The sequence below is a fragment of the Triticum dicoccoides genome, chromosome 2B, assembly GCF_002162155.2.
Source record: "Triticum dicoccoides isolate Atlit2015 ecotype Zavitan chromosome 2B, WEW_v2.0, whole genome shotgun sequence".
Classification (NCBI taxonomy): Eukaryota; Viridiplantae; Streptophyta; class Magnoliopsida; order Poales; family Poaceae; genus Triticum; species Triticum dicoccoides.
The window spans coordinates 295,795,217-295,807,468 of NC_041383.1; the positions used below are offsets into that span (position 1 = coordinate 295,795,217).

A 12,252-nucleotide genomic window follows, 5' to 3' on the forward strand; every position below is an offset into this window, starting at 1 on the left:
TTGTTTTATGTGTAGAAAAGAAAAGTTCTCGGAATGTCCTGGAAATCCACGGAGGCACTTTTTGGATTTAATAAGAATTTTTGGCGAAAGAATTAATGCCAGGGGGCCCACGGCCTGTCCATGAGACAGGGGGCGCCCCCCTAGGGTGCGGCCCCCTATCTCGTGGGACCCCTAGACCTCATCCGACCTCAACTCCAACTCCATATATTTCGTCTCGGGGATAAAAAAATCAGAGAGAAAGTTTCATCGCGTTTTACGACACGGAGCCGCCGCCAAGCCCTAATCTCTCTCGGGAGGGCTGATCTGGAGTCCGTTCGGGGCTCCGGAGAGGGGGATTCATCGCCGTCGTCATCATCAACCATCCTCCATCGCCAATTTCATGATGCTCACCGCCGTGCGTGAGTAATTCCATCGTAGGCTTGCTGGACAGTGATGGGTTGGATGAGATTTACGATGTAATCAAGTTAGTTTTGCTACGGTTTGATCCCTAGTATCCACTATGTTCTAAGATTGATGTTGCTATGACTTTGCTATGCTTAATGCTTGTCACTAGGGCCCGAGTGCCATGATTTCAGATCTGAACCTATTATGTTTTCATGAATATATGTGTGTTCTTGATCCTATCTTGCAAGTCTATAGTCACCTATTATGTGTTATGATCCGACAACCCCGAAGTGACAATAATCGGGATACTTCTCGGTGATGACCGTAGTTTGAGGAGTTCATGTATTCACTATGTGCTAATGCTTTGTTCTGGTTCTCTATTAAAAGGAGGCATTAAGCACGTATGACTATTTAAGGAATACATGCCTACATTACATTGATGAATTGGAGCTAGTTCTATATCACCCTATGTTATAACTATTGCATGAGGAATCGCATCCGACATAATTATCCATCACCGATCCATTGCCTACGAGCTTTTCACATATTGTTCTTTGCTTATTTACTTTTCCGTTGCTACTGTTACAACTACTACAGAACCCAAAAACATTTATCTTTACTTTTGCTACCGTTACTATTATTATCATACCACTTCTGCTACTAAACACTCTGCTGCAGATACTAAGTTATCCAGGTGTGGTTGAATTGACAACTCAACTGCTAATACTCAAGAATATTCTTTGGCTCCCCTTGTGTCGAATCAATAAATTTGGGTTGAATACTCTACCCTCGAAAGCTATTGTGATCCCCTATACTTGTGGGTTATCACACCCCAGAGTTCGAACCTTAAGGGTTTGCCGGAACCCAAATCCGACAACAATCTACTAAAGAACAATTATCATAATTAAATTCCTTGAAATCCAAGATAGTGGGTTCAATACTATTTAAAGTCTTGACCTCTCCAATCCCACTTTTACCAAATTTAGCATCAAGATCTAAAAACTCTGAATCATTGGGAGGCCTTTTAACTAAATTTGACTCTTCTCCAGTCCCATCATTATTAAGATTCATATTGCAAAACAAAGATTTAATAGGGGACACATCAATAACTTTTAGATCTTCATTGTTATTTTCCCCTAACTCTTCTGGTTTGGCAGCCATCTTATTGACCAAGGTGGACTGCTTATCAGAAATTTGGGCTATTGATTTTTTCAGACGAGTAATTTGAGAGATCAAACCATAAAATTCCTTAGACATATCATCAAGCTCTTTGTTCATATACTCCATAAAGCTTTTTTGTTCTTTAAGCTCTTTTCTAAAGAAACTATTATGCTCAAATTGTAAAGTCATAAAACTTCTAACGTTTAATTCAATCTCTTCCAACCTTCTAAGATGAAGGTTCATGTTCTTAGGCAAAGCCATGAGGGCAAACAGGCACACAAGAAGACAAGCGAAAGAGAGGGGAGATTGGGAAAGAGAGGGCGAATAAAACGGCAAGGGCGAAGTGGGGGAGAGGAAAACGAGAGGCAAATGGCAAATAATGTAATGCGAGGGAGATGGGTTTGTGATGGGTACTTGGTATGTCTTGACTTGAGCGAAGACCTCCCTGGCAACGGCGCCAGAAATCCTTCTTGCTACGTCTTGAGCTTGCGTTGGTTTTCCTTGAAGAGGAAAGGGTGATGCAGCAAAGTAGCGTAAGTATTTCCCTCAGTTTTTGAGAACCAAGGTATCAATCCAGTAGGAGGCTCCTCAAAAGTCCCACGCACCTACATAAACAAACAAGAACTCACAACCAACGCAATAAAGGGGCTGTCAATCCCTTCATGGCCACTTGTGAAAGTGAGATCTGATAGAGATAATATGATAAGATAAATATATTTTTGGTATTTTTATGATATAGATTGGAAAAGTAAAGATGCAAATAAAAGTAGATTGAAAGCTTATATGATAAAAGATAGGCCCGGGGGCCATAGGTTTCACTAGTGGCTTCTCTCAAGATAGCATAAGCATTACGGTGGGTGAACAAATTACTGTCGAGCAATTGATAGAAAAGCGAATAATTATGAGATTATCTAGGCATGATCATGTATATAGGCATCACGTCCGTGACAAGTAGACCGACTCCTTCCTGCATCTACTACTATTACTCCACACATCAAATGCTATCCAGCATGCATCTAGAGTATTAAGTTCATAAAGAACGGAGTAACGCATTAAGAAAGACGACATGATGTAGAGGGATAAACTCATGCAATATGATATAAACCCCATCTTTTTATCCTCGATGGCAACAATATAGTATGTGCCTTGCTGCCCCTGCTGTCACTGGGAAAGGACACCGCTTGATTGAACCCAAAGCTAAGCACTTCTCCCATTGCAAGAAATATCAATCTAGTAGGCCAAACCAAACTGATAATTTAAAGAGACTTGCGAAGATAACTTAATCACACATAAAAGAATTCAAAGGAGACTCAAATATTTCTCATAGATAAACTTGATCATAAACCCACAATTCATCGAATCTCGACAAACACACTGCAAAAAGAGTTACATCGAATAGTTCTCCAAGAAGATCGAGGAGAACTTTGTATTGAGATTCAAAGAGAGAGAAGAAGTCATCTAGCTAATAACTATGGACCCAAAGGTCTATGGTAAACTACTCACAAGTCATCGTAAGGGCCTTGGAGATGATGTAGAGGCCCTCAGTGGTCGATTCCCCCTCCGGCAGAGTGCCGGCAAAGGCTCCAAGATGGGATCTCGCGGATACAGAAGGTTACGGCGGTGGAAATAGTTTTTCGTGGTGCTCCCCGATGTTTTCAGGGTACGTGGGTATATATAGGAGGAAGAAGTAGGTCGATGGATGCCCGAGGGGCCCATGAGGGTGGGGGGCGCACCCACCTGTAGGGGCACGCCGGGCACCCTTGTGGCCGCCTCCTCTGTTGCTTGATGTCTACTCCAAGTCCCCTGGATCACGTTTGTTCCAAAAAGATCGCTTCCAAAGGTTTCATTCCGTTTGGACTCTGTTTGATATTCCTTTTCTTCGAAACACTAAAATAGGCAAAAAAACAGCAATTCGGGTTGGGCCTCCGGTTAGTAGGTTAGTCCCAAAAATGATATAGAAGTGTAAAGTAAAGCCCATACACATCCAAAACGGGTAATATAATAGCATAGAACAATCAAAAATTATAGATACGTTGGAGACGTATCAGCTACTACTATACCTAGTTAGCAGTAGCGCTTGATGGGGAAAAGCGCTACTGAAAATAGTAAGTAGCAGTAGCATTTCTTTTGAAAAGCGCTACTGCTAAATTTTTCTATATTTTTCAAAATGCAGCTTATTGCCGCTGTATTTGTATAGGTTTTATATACAGTACTTTGATAATATGATTTTATGACCATGACTAGTTATTATATATAACAGTGGGTGAAATGAACGCGGATTAGATTCAAGTGGAGGCAACATGTGGTGCATGTCAAAAGTACTACTAATCAAAACTTGATCTAGTTTGGATTAGTAGTACTTTCGATGTGCACCATATGTTGCCTCCACTTGAATCGAATCCATATTCATTTCACCCACTGATATATATAATAACTCATCATGCTCATATAACAACTTAGCATCATGCAGCATCATAATAACTGGGTCATCATTTTCGTCCATGAGACATCATATAACAACTTGTTCACTAGTCATAATCACAATGTTGGAAATATGCCCTAGAGGCAATAATAAATTAGTTATTATTATATTTCCTTGTTCATGATAATCGTTTATTATCCATGCTATAATTGTATTGATAGGAAACTCAGATACATGTGTGGCTACATAGACAACACCATGTCCCTAGTAAGCCTCTAGTTGACTAGCTCGTTGATCAATAGATGGTTACGGTTTCCTGACCATGGACATTGGATGTCGTTGATAACGGGATCACATCATTAGGAGAATGATGTGATGGACAATACCCAATCCTAAGCCTAGCACAAAGATCGTAGTTCGTATGCTAAAGCTTTTCTAATGTCAAGTATCATTTCCTTGGACCATGAGATTTTGCAACTCCCGGATACCGTAGGAATGCTTTGGGTGTACCAAACATCACAACGTAACTGGGTGTCTATAAAGGTTCACTACAGGTATCTCTGAAAGTGTCTGTTGGGTTGGCACGAATCGAGACTAGGATTTGTCACTCCGGTTAACGGAGAGGTATCTCTGGGCCCACTCGGTAGGACATCATCATAATGTGCACAATGTGACCAAGGGGTTGATCACGGGATGATGTGTTACGGAACGAGTAAAGAGACTTGCCGGTAACGAGATTGAACAAGGTATCGGGATACCGACGATCGAATCTCGGGCAAGTACAATACCGCTAGACAAAGGGAATTGTATACGGGATCGATTGAGTCCTTGACATCGTGGTTCATCTGATGAGATCATCGTGGAACATGTGGGAGCCAATATGGGTATCCAGATCCCGCTGTTGGTTATTGACCGAAGAACGTCTCGGTCATGTCTGCATGATTCCCGAACCCGTAGGGTCTACACACTTAAGGTTCGATGACGCTAGGGTTATAAAGGAAGTTTGTATGTGGTTACCGAATGTTGTTCGGAGTCCCGGATGAGATCCTGGATATCACGAGGAGTTCCGGAATGGTCCGGAGGTAAAGAATTATATATGGGAACTCCTCTTTTGGTCACCGGAAAAGTTTCGAGTGCTATCGGTAATGTACCGGGACCACCGGGAGGGTCCCGGGGGTCCACCAAGTGGGGCCACCGGCCCCAGAGGGCTGCATGGGCCAAGTGTGGGAGGGGACCAGCCCCAGGTGGGCTGGTGCGCCCCCCACCAAGGCCCAAGGCGCCTAGGGCTTGGGGAAAACCCTAAAGGGGGGCGCCCCCTTGCCTTGGGGGGCAAGGCAACCCCCCTGGCCGCCGCCCCCTCCTCAGATTGGATCTGAGGGGGACGGCCCCCCTCTCCCTTGCCCCTATATATATGTGGGAGGGCAGCCGCACCCAAGTTCTGGCGCAGCCCTCCCCCTCTACCAAGTTCTCCTCTTCTCCCGCGGTGCTTGGCGAAGCCCTGCAGGATTTCCACGCTCCTCCACCACCACCACGTCATTGTGCTGCTGCTGGATGGAGTCTTCCCCAACCTCTCCCTCTCTCCTTGCTAGATCAAGGCATGGGAGACGTCACCGGGCTGTACGTGTGTTGAACGCGGAGGTGTCGTCCGTTCGGCACTAGGATCTCCGGTGATTTGGATCACAACGAGTACGACTCCTTCAACCCCGTTCTCTTGAACGCTTCCGCTTAGCGATCTACAAGGGTATGTAGATGTACTCTTCTTCCCCTCGTTGCTGGTTTCTCCATAGATAGATCTTGGTGACACGTAGGAAAATTTTGAATTTCTGCTACGTTCCCCAACACACAACTCCTCCTCCTCCTCCTCCTCCTCATCATCATCATCATCTCTAACACAGTGTAACACATGATGGCACATTGTACCTACGACCTACTCCTCTCTCATAGGACCTACTACCCTCTCTAAGGTAAAATAGCATAAAACAAGATAGGCCCTGACTCTCCATTATGGAGAATGGAGACTATCCTGTCTCCAATTCTTGCGCTTCGAATAATGGTGCTTCCAAGTAGCTCCCTATGATTGTTCGTACATTTTGACCATTCTTGATTGTCATGTCTTGATCGGTTTTAGAAATCTGGTATGAGCAGTTGTGAAGCCTTGGCGCCGTAAGCTAACAACATCAAGCCAACCTTTCAGAAACATCAGATCAGGCACAGAATCCTTCGGGATTTTCTGTTGAAAAACGTAATAATAACTTCGTAGTTAGCAATGTAGTTTAGCTTTAGAAAAATATATGCAAAAGATGCACGGATGTCATAATAGTAAAAAGTCTTAACACGTGGTCAGCACGTGCACTAGTGGCACGTATTGACCATAAGGTGCAGGAGTTTGATAATTGATATTGTAATTCTCAACATCAATAATAAATGAGATAAGATGATCTTTCTCCTGATAAGTTAATTCTGCGCCATCCGTGTAGTAGGTTTTGTCTACCATCTTCCGTACATTTTTTAAAGAATAAAAATATGATGCCAATGAAATAAGTTGTCCACTATTTTGAAATAAACAATATAAATTACTTAATAACTATGTTTGAGAAACTCACGTAGCGGTAGAATTGGAAGCGTATCAACAAGGACCCAAATGTCCATATTCTCTTCGTTGATGTCAGGATCACCAAGATCCAAGGTGACAAGCATACCGTCATGAAAATCATACATCTTGCAAAGTGCTTCCCAATTCGGGCAACCAAAATGGGATGCGCTCTCAGAATTGTATAGATTTACATCAAAATCATACCCATGATGGGTCCTTAGGTGAACTATCTTTGTTTTCATACTTTCATGCTCTTCAAAATCCATCCTCTCCAAGACACAGTGTCTTGCATGGCATGGGATAAGCTAGTCGAATTGTAAAAGACGAAAATTACATGTTGAAGAAGCCGAAGTCGTGCTTAATTATGAAAAAACACTTGTCATCGTTGTGTACCGTTTCAACATTGAAGTTCTCCTGGAGCTTAATGCTGAAGCGCCGACCTTCTACCAGGTGAGGCATGCCGCATAGACCCCGGTTGTCGCCAAACCAGTCGCACTCTAGGAGACTATCATCGTGCCACGACATTTCCTATGTTAATGATTCAAAGATTAAACTTATAAAATTAAATATATGTACTACAAAAACTAAATTAGATCATTATTATCCATCACGGGTTGATTATCGGTCTACCGAGTCTTTTCTTGAGAACTCTCAGCTCACGTGGTGTATATATTCAATAGTTGGTGATGGTCGCTCCTCCTTTCGTTCCCGAATGTATTACACCAGAATGTCTAGCACAAGGGATCGAAGGAGAAGCGACCCCCATGACAACAGTCGGGATTCTTCGTCCTCTGATATATGGTGGAGACTCTCCCTCACTGATTCCTCTCTAAAATTTGCGACCGTCGGTTATGGTCTTTACTCCTCCTTCCCCTAGTGCATAAAAAAGGTCTAGCACAAGGAGAAGAAGGAGAAGCGACCCCCACGACAATAATCGGGATTTTTCTTCTCTCATATATGGTGTAGACTTTCTCCCTCACTCATTTGTTAACTGTCGTGTATGGAGCCTCCATAGACTTAAAGTCAATCCAAAATGTCATTTAGTTATCTTTCTACAAAATCTGGGCGACTCGATATTTTCTACATTTTCTAGCACAAGTCATGTCAAAATTCACAAAAAAATACGGCATGACCTTTGCGAAAAGGACATATATCAAGCACCTGAAATTTGCTGGAATGGAAATTAATCGATACTCCAGCAAAACATAGGCCACTGTGAGGTGTTCCCTGCAATCATAGGCCACTCATGTAGCTACTACTCTACTACAACTATCAAAACATCTACATCATCATCGACATGGGGATAGCGCTCTTTCTCACCTTGAGGTCGGATTTGGTCGGTGACGGGGACGACGGCGAGGATGATCCAGGGGCTCCTTGATTTCTGCAAAAACAAAATATAAACAAAAACATTATTATCCTCATCTTAGGACTTAGTGAAACCCTATGTCTAAAACATCCTACTTCTGGCCCTACCATTTACTAAAAAATACCTTGTTCTAACCCTAAAAATTGAAAAGACCTATATACATTTACTAAAAATACCCTAGTTCTAGCCCTAACATCTGTCCATCCATCCATCTATCTATATATCCTCATAGATTCAAGAAAAATGCCCTAGTTTTTAACTACTCTCTACTTCTTGAATCATAGAAAAATGCCCTAATTTCACATAACTTAGAAAAATTCCTATTCTATTCAAAAGACCTACATTTACTTATTTTTTTCAATTCTATTCAGAAAACCTACATTTACTAAAAAAATCTCATATAGCATAATACATTTCCGTACCTAAAAATTTCTATTACTAAATTCTTTTACTAACAAATTTTATACAAAGAGAGGAGGGCAGTGGGAGGAGGAGGAGGAGGGAGGGAGGAGTGAGGGCTTCAGGCGGCCGGGGAAGGGAGGAGAGAGGAGGGCAGTGGGAGGAGGGAGCAGGGAGCAGGGCGGCGGTCGGACGAGGGAGGAGGGAGGAGGACCGCCGGAGGGAGGATAGAGGATGGCGGCGAGAGGAGGACGGATGGAGGGAGGCAGATACCTTGGGGGCAACGACGCGCGGCGGAGTGGGCGAGTGAGAGTGTGAGGGGGAGAGTGAGGACGCGTGCGGGTCGGGGTGTGGATAAGGTGCCCCGTAGTAGTAGCGCTGGTTTGCAACATCCGCTACTGCTAAGCTCCATAACAGTAGCACTTTGAGGGAACAAGCGCTGCCGCTACGATCATTAGCAGTAGTGTTTTTGTGGAACCAGCGCTACTACTGAGGCTATGATCATTAGCATGTAAAAAAACATAAAATTAAAAAAAATCATTGGTCATCATTGATCTTTTTGTGTAGAATCTAAATTGTTAGTATGAATCTTCACCAGTTTAGGAACCGGCGAAGATTCATATTGCCACAGATCCTACACATAGAGTACAATGAAGACCAAGTGGTTGTGATAGTTTGATAAGCACCATATTTAAGATGGTAAACATTCTCTCCGTGGAGCGAGGTGGGACTAAACTTTGGTCATAGGAGAGGACTGAATTTAGCAATAGCGCTGGTTGGAGGAAAGCGTTATTGCTAAGTACAAGAGTAGTAGCGCTTTTCAAGTTTGAGCGCTACTAGTATACCTAGCCTGCCAGCAACGGTTTGGCAATTATAGTAGTAGCCTGTTTTACAACTATAGCTCTACTGCTATATGCATAGTAGCAGTGCTCTTTCGGCCCAAGCGCTACTGCTAAATAGTTGCAGCGTTGCCCTCTAAAAAGCACTACTTGTAAGCTCCTGTGTATAAGGTTTTTCCAAGTAGTGTATGAGGCGTGTCCCAATATTAATTTTATTCAGAATTGCATGCTAAGTAGATCATAGAAAAATAGTAGTTTTCAATCCTACAAACTCAAGGGAAGTTCTCTAAGTAATGGACTATATACACAAACTCCAAATTTTTAAGAAATTATTGTCAGTAAGAGAGGCTCTTACACTTGGACAGTATATTCTTTAAAAGCACATACACTTCTGGCCGATACATACTCCAGCCCCGTGTAAGAACATAGAGTTGCTCATGTGCTAGATAGTCTAGCACATGAGCAACTCTATCTTTTCCTTATTAAACACATACCCGTGCAAGAACTCCGCAAGGTCTGCATCCACTTCCCTCTCCAACAAGAACTCGGCCGACTGTCTCTCCTAAGGCTCCAGCTTCCCGCACCTCAAGGCCACATCAGGAAAAAATAAATTAGATACCACATAAACGAGAGTGCATGACAACAAAGCACTGAGCCAAATTAGGACGTACTTGAAGTCGCATACACCATGGTTTCCATCGATGGAACCTACATCCCCATCGCACATCATAGGCTAAAGCGTTCAGAACTTCTCCACTGGCCCATTTCCAACAATCGCATCAAAAATATCAAGCGTGTGAAGAAATGAATCTAGTAGAAGTGGAAATTAGTAGCAGTAAAAATTGTAAGAAGCCCTTGGACTATATTATAGATAAAGAATTAATTAATTAAACAACAACCACTTGATCGAAGATTCAATAGTCGGAACACCATAATATTCTTTATATGGACATATACTAAAGATAATTTAGGCATTTATAGTTGGAACACCACATCTCGTCACTTCTCATTCCACACCATTCTCTCTCAGATTAGTCAGCCACTGCATAACAATACAACGGCTAATCTTGATCAACTCCGAACATGATTCAAGTCAGCATTGAAATCTGCAGGAAGACCATGGGTCAACAATTAGATAAGGGAAATAGTCACGACAAAAACAATTAAGATGTTGTAATCACTTGATATATAAGCATGCCGATCACATAATAGTGTAAACAACCTGATTGGAACAATGCGAACAGAACCGAAAATTTCCTATTAAGTTAGGAAAACCTAAACACTGTTCAGCTTACTAAAATTCGTCCTTCATTTAACAACATGAGAGCTCAAACTAAGTTCAGGTGGCTTCTGTTCAAAAAAGAGTTCAGTAGTGTGGTGATCATGAATTGCTCAGCAAAAAAAGTGAATGGCAATTTTACTAGCGGGTCTAGCTCCAAAAAATGAATCCAGTGACATTAAAACATTCACTTGACTGGAAAATTCAAAATATATCTTGTTCTTGATAAATAAAAGATCCATTATAGCACAAAACCCAACGTAGGATGTCATGTAACGGAATGGAGAGCTAGGCTATATCATAAAAGAAGGGCCAACCATTGAGATCAAGATCAAATTGCTGAGTAACTATACTGCTCCATTGCTCGGATCCTTGTCCCGCACTTTATGCTTCCCCCTTCCCTTTGTGTATGTTTCTGCAAAACTATTTAAGATGGAACAAAAAGAAAAATAAGCAAGAAAAAACAATGATGCTGCATCAGAAAATAGAAAGAACTGATGGGTACTAACCAGGGGAACTTGATTCCTATTTCAAGGACCAGTGATCTGTAACCGTTGAGACATACACCTAATATACGAGCAACAACAAAAGAACCAAAAAATTTATGCAGTATACTGGCCTCTAACCTCTGATTGTATCAAAAAACGAATTGTCTAATTCATGTTGTATTCACTGACCACTATAAGTACACGTTCTCCCCAACTTTAGTGTAGTTTTGGAACCACAAAACCAAAGTTTCTAGCTGCTTCTGCTGCAGCTGCACTTGTACCTAGCATGGAAAAGCATCAGATCAACATGCTGAAATCTGAACCTAAATACGCATCCGATTAAATAGAAACAGAGGGACAAGGAGAGAGAGGTGGTTTTCTGTGTATACCTTCACGCTACTTGTTAAGAACTTAAGATGAGTGACCGAGACGTGGCGGAGCTTAGCAGCACTTGGCAAAGAGGACTTGGCCTGGGTAGACGATGCCGACAGGGGCGGAGCTTGCCGATGGGAGGACCTCGCCGTACGGCAACACGCTTGCTACAGGATGGCAGTCGGTGGCGGTGGCGAGATGACTGTTGGAAACCGTGGCGCAGCAGAGCCGATGGAGCGGGGCGCCAACATCACACGACTTGGCCAGGTCGGCAAGCCCGAGACGACAAGGAGGCGCTGGGGCCTGGACGTTAAAAACCGAGGCGGAGCAACGCCGGTGGAGAACGGAGCGGGAGATGACCGACGTTGGCTGAATTGGAGGCGCGGGTGCTAGCGATACAACCCATTAATGGTGGGGCAAAGGACGCCTTCTCGCGATATCCACGTCATCAGGAAGCGTTTAGCGATTGGCATCAAGCAGCGTGTTGTCTTTGGTTCCTTTTCCTTCCCAAGCACGCTTCCTCTCCCTCTCGTCTCGTCTCCTCCCATTCCCCTCTCCCTCTCGTCTCCTCTCAGTCCCCTCGCGCTCGTTGCTGCCTCTCCTCCGGCGGCGGCGGATCTCACGACGGAGACCAGGGTGCGCCTTCTTTTTTACTGTCTAACATTGTGGATTGGCAGGGCCACTCAATGGAGGCCAGGTAGGGTGCGTGACGCCCAAACCCTAGCGCCGGCGCCTCCCCTTCTTCCTCCTCTCCATGCCCGCTGCCGCCTCCTCCCAACCAGCCATCCCAAACCCCGCCGGCCGTTGCAGCCTCGTCTCTCCTTCCCGGATGCCATGGCCTCCTTTCCTCTGCCGCCACTTCTTCCACCCTGATGGCGTCTCCTCATCTCTTGCCCTCGCCACTGGAGGCCATGAAGGAGGTGGAGATGGCTTCGGACACCGGAGG

General features: G+C 43.7%; 1 long non-coding RNA gene across 1 annotated transcript; it reads right to left on the reverse strand.

The window, feature by feature from the left end:
* Positions 1-10,095: 10,095 nt before the first annotated feature.
* Positions 10,096-11,923, reverse strand: LOC119367681. The gene is made up of 5 exons (XR_005176384.1): positions 11,324-11,923; positions 11,124-11,215; positions 10,956-11,013; positions 10,764-10,869; positions 10,096-10,273 (listed from the first exon to the last, which is right to left on the reverse strand). It is a non-coding gene; the product is annotated as an uncharacterized LOC119367681 (long non-coding RNA).
* Between the last annotated feature and the right edge of the window lie 329 nt (positions 11,924-12,252).